The sequence below is a fragment of the Mauremys reevesii genome, linkage group 12 (assembly GCF_016161935.1).
Source record: "Mauremys reevesii isolate NIE-2019 linkage group 12, ASM1616193v1, whole genome shotgun sequence".
In the NCBI taxonomy this organism is placed as follows: Eukaryota; Metazoa; Chordata; order Testudines; family Geoemydidae; genus Mauremys; species Mauremys reevesii.
In genome coordinates this window covers 48903553-48909997 of record NC_052634.1, presented here as the reverse complement: position 1 = coordinate 48909997, position 6445 = coordinate 48903553, and the positions used below count along the sequence as shown (strand labels likewise).

Here is a 6445-nt window from a genome sequence, read left to right as displayed (position 1 = left end):
AGTAAAGCAAAAGATAAAAGCAAACAACATTGTTTTACTACTTATTTCTATCACTACTTATTTTTTACACACACACTTATTCATTCAGGTTCTGTATAGGTGTTATAGTTACCAGTCTAGATGTTGCTCATGCCAAGTTACTGGCCAGGTATCTTGGTCATGAGGATGGAGCCGAGTCTGTGTCAGATGCACCTGATGCTCCTGGAGGCTGGCAGCAGAACCAGAGACTCAAAGTCCTTAGTCTTCAGAGTTCAGTTTTATAGGAATTTATTCTTATGTCAGCCCATGAGAGTTGCTTCATTCTGCTGTTGCTAAATCAATCAGCAGGTGGCTGGCTCCATGTTGTCAGATGTTTGTTTTTCCTTCCTTTGAGGTGTGGTGAGGTGGATTCCAGTTTGCCCCCCGGGGGTTATCTGGTTGATCCCACTTGACACCTTCTTTGGCCGACACTGAATTCTTCAGGCTGGTAACTCCCTAACCATTCATTCATTATTTCAACTAGGCTCTCATTCACATACAGTCTCTATTTTAATCACATCTATTTTACTGTCTCTTTACCTTTTGGGGTGTTACCAATTTATGTGAGACTCCCTGTCTTTTAACAATCAAAAATAAAGTGAGATGAAAACTTACAGAGGGTGGGGGTCTCTATCTATATACTATAACAGCTACTGTTTTGGCTTACTTAGAGTTAATTAATGTTTAAGAAATTTTATACAAAGTATTTCTTTGAGCAGGCTTCACACAGACACAGCTGGTGGCTTGCAGGTTAGAGGCTAAATCTTGGGAATCACATTTACTTCTAATATAAACCTTCAGTTATAAAGTATCAATTAACAATAAATCATTTTAAACAATAAATTATTTTTATTATTTTTCATATAAAACATGTCTAATATTAAACCTTCTTTAATATCCCTACACCTGAAGGACTAGCTCAGCGTGTGATGAGTGACTGGGGTGTATGTGGGGGCCGGACTGTGGGTTGGGGTGTCCAGGAGGACCCCAGGGAAGGGACTAGGGGGATTAGGGACAGAGGAGGGTGGGGTTACCGAGGTGCATTGTGGGAAGGTGGGATTTAGAGCCCAGAGTGGATGGGTGGGGGCGGGTTGGAGGACCCCACAGTGGCTGAAAAGGGGAACCCGGCAGGTTGGGGGGCAGCAGAGATTGGAGCTGAGGAACCTCACACCCTGGGGATGGACTGGGGGAGTGGGGGGGATGGGAAAGTGGGGCCCAGCCGGGGCTGCGCCTGGAACTGGGGGTCTGAGCCCCCGCCCCCGCGCGGAGCCGCCAATCACCGTCCCCACTGCCCCCGAGCTCGCGCCCCCGCCTCCGGCACCGCCCCTGGCCGCGAGCGGGATTCGAATCACAACGGCCGCAGTGCGCGCCGGGGTCGGGTGGGGAACCGGGCCTCCTCCACGCGCGAGTCTCTGTCCCGCGCTCTCTCCGCCAATCAGGGAGCGGGGAGGGGCGGGGCGAAGTGACGAGCAACAGCCCCTCCTCAAATAGAGGCCGCGCGTGTGAGAGAGAGAACTACGCTTCCCAGAGTGCACCGGGAGGGGGCGTTGTCTGAGCAACTGGCCGTCACTTCCGCTGTGAGACGAGCCAGGAACTACAACTCCCAGCCTGCCCCAGGGCGCCTCCGTCCTCTCCAGCCCAGGTGAGGGCGGGTCCCTGGGTCAACCTGACACCTCCCCCCCAACGCAACTCCTCATCCCCGCCCCGCCCCCCAGGGAGCCCCGCCCCCCGGTGCAGGGTGTGACGCTGCCCCGCGCAGGAACGTGCTGCGCCGCTTCGCCCCTTTCACCCCGCGGCACAAAGCGGCTGGTGGGGGCGGGGCCGGGTCCGGCTCTGTGCGGGGGCTGGATCCCGTGTCCGCCCGCGGATGTTCCCGCGCCCCTTGTAACCCCGGCGGGGTGTGAGCGGGTCTGGGTGGGTCCGCCGGGCCCAGGCACCGGCCGCGTGTCACCCCCCGACTCCCGCTGCCCCCACCCCTCCCCCTCCCCGGGGGAGCCCGGCTCCAAACACCCGCTGCAGGGACAGCGTCACCCCCGGACAGACCCGCCCCGGCCAGAATGAGCCCTGCTCCTTCCCCAGCCCCCGCCCGCTGTGCCCGCCCTCAAAGCCCTGCCCCCGCCCCTTCCCCGAGGTCCTGCCCCCGCTGTTCCCGCCCCCAAAGCCCTGCCCCGGACCCCCTTCCCCAAAGCCCTGCCCCTCGCTCTGCCCTTCCTCCAAAGCCCTTCCCCACCCCCAGAGGTCCTGCCCTCACTCTGCCCCTAACCCCGAGGTCCCCCCTCACATCGCCTGTTCCCCCTAATCCCCGCCCCTTTCCCTGAAGTCCTGCCCCGCCCCACCCTTTCCCGCAAGGCACCACCCTCCTATTGCCCCTTTTCCCCAGCACCCCACCTCACTCTGCCCCTTCCCCCGAGTCCCCACTCCCACTCCCACATTGCCCCCCAATACACCCCTCCCCTGCACCCTTTCCCCAAGGACCCACCCCCACATGGTCCCTTCCCCCGAGTTCCCACCCTTGAGCTTCCCTTTCTCCCTAAGACCCTGCCCCGCACCACCCCTTCCTCCCCGAGACCCTGCGCCTGCACCACCCCTTCCCCCTGGGACTCCGCCCTCACACTGCCCTGAGACCCCACCCCTGCACCACCTGTTCCCTCTAATCCCTGCCCCTGCATTGCTCCTTCCTCCGAGAGCCCACCCACATGCTTCCCTTTTCCCCTGAGAGCCCACCCTCACAGCGCCTCTTCCCCCAATGCCACACTGCCCAGTTCCCCCTGGGTCCCCGCCCCCACACTGCCCCTTCCCCTTATGACCCCACCCCTGCACCACCCATTCACCCGAGACCCCGCCCTCATATTGCCCCAAGACCCCACCCTCCCACTGCTCCTTCTCCTGAGACCCTGCCCCCGCACCACCCAGTAGCAGGCCAGACCCTGGCAGGGGAGGGGGAGAAACATGCTGTGCTCTGCCACAGACTTCCCGAGTGTCCTTGGGCACATCACTCAGCCTCTCTGGGTCTCAGTTCTCCCGTCCAGGAAATGGGGCTGGTGGCGCTTCCCGCCCTCGCACGAGCTGGGACGAGAACTACCCTGTGAATTAGGAAGATGCTCCCAGTCCCCCTGCTCTCACCTCTAGACCCCCCTCTGCTCCCAGAGCCAGGGATAGAACCCAGAGGGCCTACCACCCAGCCCCCTCCCTGCTCTGACCACTAGACCCCACTCCCCTTTTAGGCTCACTGCCTTTTCTATCCACCCAGCCCACCGGTCCATCCCTTTGCTGCAGGTTTCTGGGGTGTCACCCCTGCTCTGCACTCCCCCAGTGCAGCCCCAGGCCTTTCTTCCCCCAACCACACATCCTCTCCCCGCTCCTGCTGGATCATCTGCTTGGCCCCCTGCCCCCTCTCGGGGTGCGCTGTGCGGCGTGGCTGGGGATTGTGCAATGGCCCAGCACCAGGCAATGCAGAACGTAAACCACAGCCCCTGCCCTGCCCCACCAGAGCTGCCTTCCAGGTGCATCGGAGCCCAGCACCCTGCATCTGTGCCCTCCTGCCCCACAAGGGGTGAGCTGCAGCCCCACCATGCTCTGCAGAGGGGAGAAGGGTCAAGCCAATCAGCCCATTTAGGATGGGGGAATCAACACCCGTTTTTCTGCACAGCCACTGACCATCAGCGGGATTCCTCCTCCTTCTCCCTCCTGTGCCTCAGTGCAACTAAATCTCTGTACCTAGACAGCCAGTCCGTCTGCTGCACCCCAGTCCCCCATGCCTGAGCCTCCCTGCCAAAGCCCTGCACCTGGCTCCATAGAATTAAGTCTCACGTGTCACTGGGAACTCAACTTCTGTGCCCAGAGAGTCTCGGCCCCCCTCAGTAGAGGACCTGAGTCTGAGAAACACAGTTTAATTCTTCTCTAAAGAAGTACTTGGAGAGGTTTTTCCAGTGTGACTATATGGCCTAACAGATAAGGCGTCTGACTTCAGCTTAGGCGATTGAGGGGTTGAGTCCCTTTGTGGTTGTGCTCGTGTGATTTTACCTTTGGGCTGAAAGTCCTGTTTCCTTCAGGGCTGAAACTTCTTCTTAGCCGCTCTGCTCTGCCAGCTCGGGCTGGGGGACGGGGGTGCTGTGTAGGGCACCAAAATGTCTAGGGACAACCCTGAATAGATCATTTTTCCACAGGGACCAATGGCTGTTAGAATAGAGAGATTCAGGCTGCCTGTACAGGCCTAGACTTTAAGAACTTAGGTGTATTTTTATCACTTAGCTAGTGACAGGGGTATAAAACAAAGACCCAAAATCCCAGTCTGCCTGTGTCTGGGCCTTCTCTCCCTAGGAGAGTCTGAGCCCTTGTTCGTAGGCTAAGGCCTTTGGCTAAGCAGCAGGGGCAGCCATGAGCTGGGAAGCAAACGGTCCCATCCTCACCTCCCAAACCCGTCACACTGAACAAGGTGGGGTTGGACTGTTAGGAAGACGATCCTGTCCCGATAGTGCCCATCACCACCAGATAACGAAACAGATCTTAAGGGAGCATCCGGTCTGGCAAGAAATCCCTTCTCAATGGTTGTGGTTGTGAAACCCTCATTTCTGTAGGGTTTAGCTTTCTGGCCCCCACTTTTCTATTGTCAATCTGTCTGGTTCTCTAATTGTTTCTGGCTGCTGCCGAGTTAATTTTGCTGGGTGTAAGTTAATTAGGGGAGAGGGATGTAATTGGTTAGATAATTCTGTTACAATAGGTTAGGATTGGTTAGTTACAATGATTGGTTAAGGTCTAGCTGAGAATATTACTGTATAAACTGGGGTCAAATTGGAATTATGCTAACAGGGAAATTGGAATCATGCTAATGGGGGGGGGGATGGGAATAGGGAACGGGGAACAGAGACACAGACAAGGCTCTGCGGTGTCAGAGCTGGGAAGGGGGACGTGGGGTAAACACTCTGCAGTGTCAGAGCTCATAGACTTATCGACTTTAAGGTCAGAAGGGACCATTATGATCATCTAGTCCAACCTCCTGCACAACGCAGGCCACAGACTCTCACCCACCCACTCCTGTAACAAACCCCTGGCCTATGTCTGAGCTAGCGAAGTCCTCAACTCGTTTAAAGACTTCAAGGTGCAGAGAATCCTCCAGCAAGTGACCCATGCCCCATGCTGCAGAGGAAGGTGAAACCCCCCCAGGGTCTCTGCCAACCTGCCCTGGAGGAAAATTCCTTCCTGACCCCAAATATGACGATCAGCTAAACCCTGAGCATGTGGGCAGGACTCAGCACCCAGGAAAGAATTGTCTGTAGGGATGTGGGGTAAACGCTCTGCGGTGTCAGAGCTGGGAAGGGAACACTGGGGAACAGACTCTGTCGGTGTATAGAGATAAGCCCGACTGGTGTGAAGGGCTTTGGAATCTGCTTGCTTGGAAACTAACCCCAGTAAACATCCCGTTGTCTGCGCTTCCGACTTCTGGTCTTTTGCTGCTTATTGATTGTGTGACAAGAGCCAGGGAAGTGGGCGGGGGAAGGGAAAGCCCTGTAACAATGGCTCCTTGCTCCTCTCCCTCCCCAGGCTCAGGGGTCAAGGATGGGCAGGACTCCAGGCTCTGCTTGAGGGATCCTGGCACAAGAGCTGGGCTGGGGCGGGGAGAAGAATTGTAGATTCTCACCTGCACTGTGGAGATAATAAGTGAAGGGGGCATTTTTGACTCCTCCCCTCCTCAGTGTCCCCAGGGCCGGAATTCTACAGTCCACAGGGCCAAATAAGGGGGTGAAGCCATTTGGCTAATGAAAACCAGTGCTCCAGGTGAGGCTTGAACTCACAACCTCAGCATAGCTCCTCTCAGCACTGCCTTATAAGTACTGTGCGCTAACCAATTGCGCCACTGGAGCACCTGTTAATTGTAAGTCTCTGAGACCCCCTAGGCTGATAAAGCCAAGGCATGACCCCAAAACATTCTCAGTGCAGCTGACAGCAGGTAGTGACAAGTGTTGTACTTGGTGGGGTGGATTCTTCTTAAGGGTTCCCGGCACCATTTGACCCTTTTGTTCTTCCCTGTGTAATAACAGAGCTGGTTAAGACTCAATGGAGAGTCTTGCTGCAGACCAACAGATCTGAAATCGCTGATAACCAGCTCTAAGCATTAGTCCTGCTTTGGGACAGTGTCTCTCATGCAAGAAACTGCCCAGTCTGCGCTAGCCGTGAGGCTCCCTCACTAACAGCTGAAATCAGGGAGAGCTGTGTGAAGTGCAGGGCCCCAGGGGTGCCTGAACAGGGGGGAACACCACCCCAGGACTTTTAAAAATGGGAGGGCTCTGCCTTGCCACTTTGTAATGACCGTAAGGGCGAGTGAGGGTGGGGAGGGGGCGGAGAGTAGTGAGCGGGAGGTGGGGTCTTGGGGGAAGAGGCAGCGTAGGAGCGGGGCCTTCAGGAGAAGGGGTGGGGCAGGGGCGTGGCC

At 56.6% G+C, this 6445-nt stretch overlaps 1 non-coding gene across 1 annotated transcript; it reads right to left on the bottom strand.

The window, feature by feature from the left end:
• Positions 1-5785: 5785 nt before the first annotated feature.
• TRNAI-UAU lies at positions 5786-5879 on the bottom strand. Its single transcript has 2 exons — positions 5842-5879; positions 5786-5821 (listed from the first exon to the last, which is right to left on the bottom strand). It is a non-coding gene; the product is annotated as a tRNA-Ile (tRNA).
• Between the last annotated feature and the right edge of the window lie 566 nt (positions 5880-6445).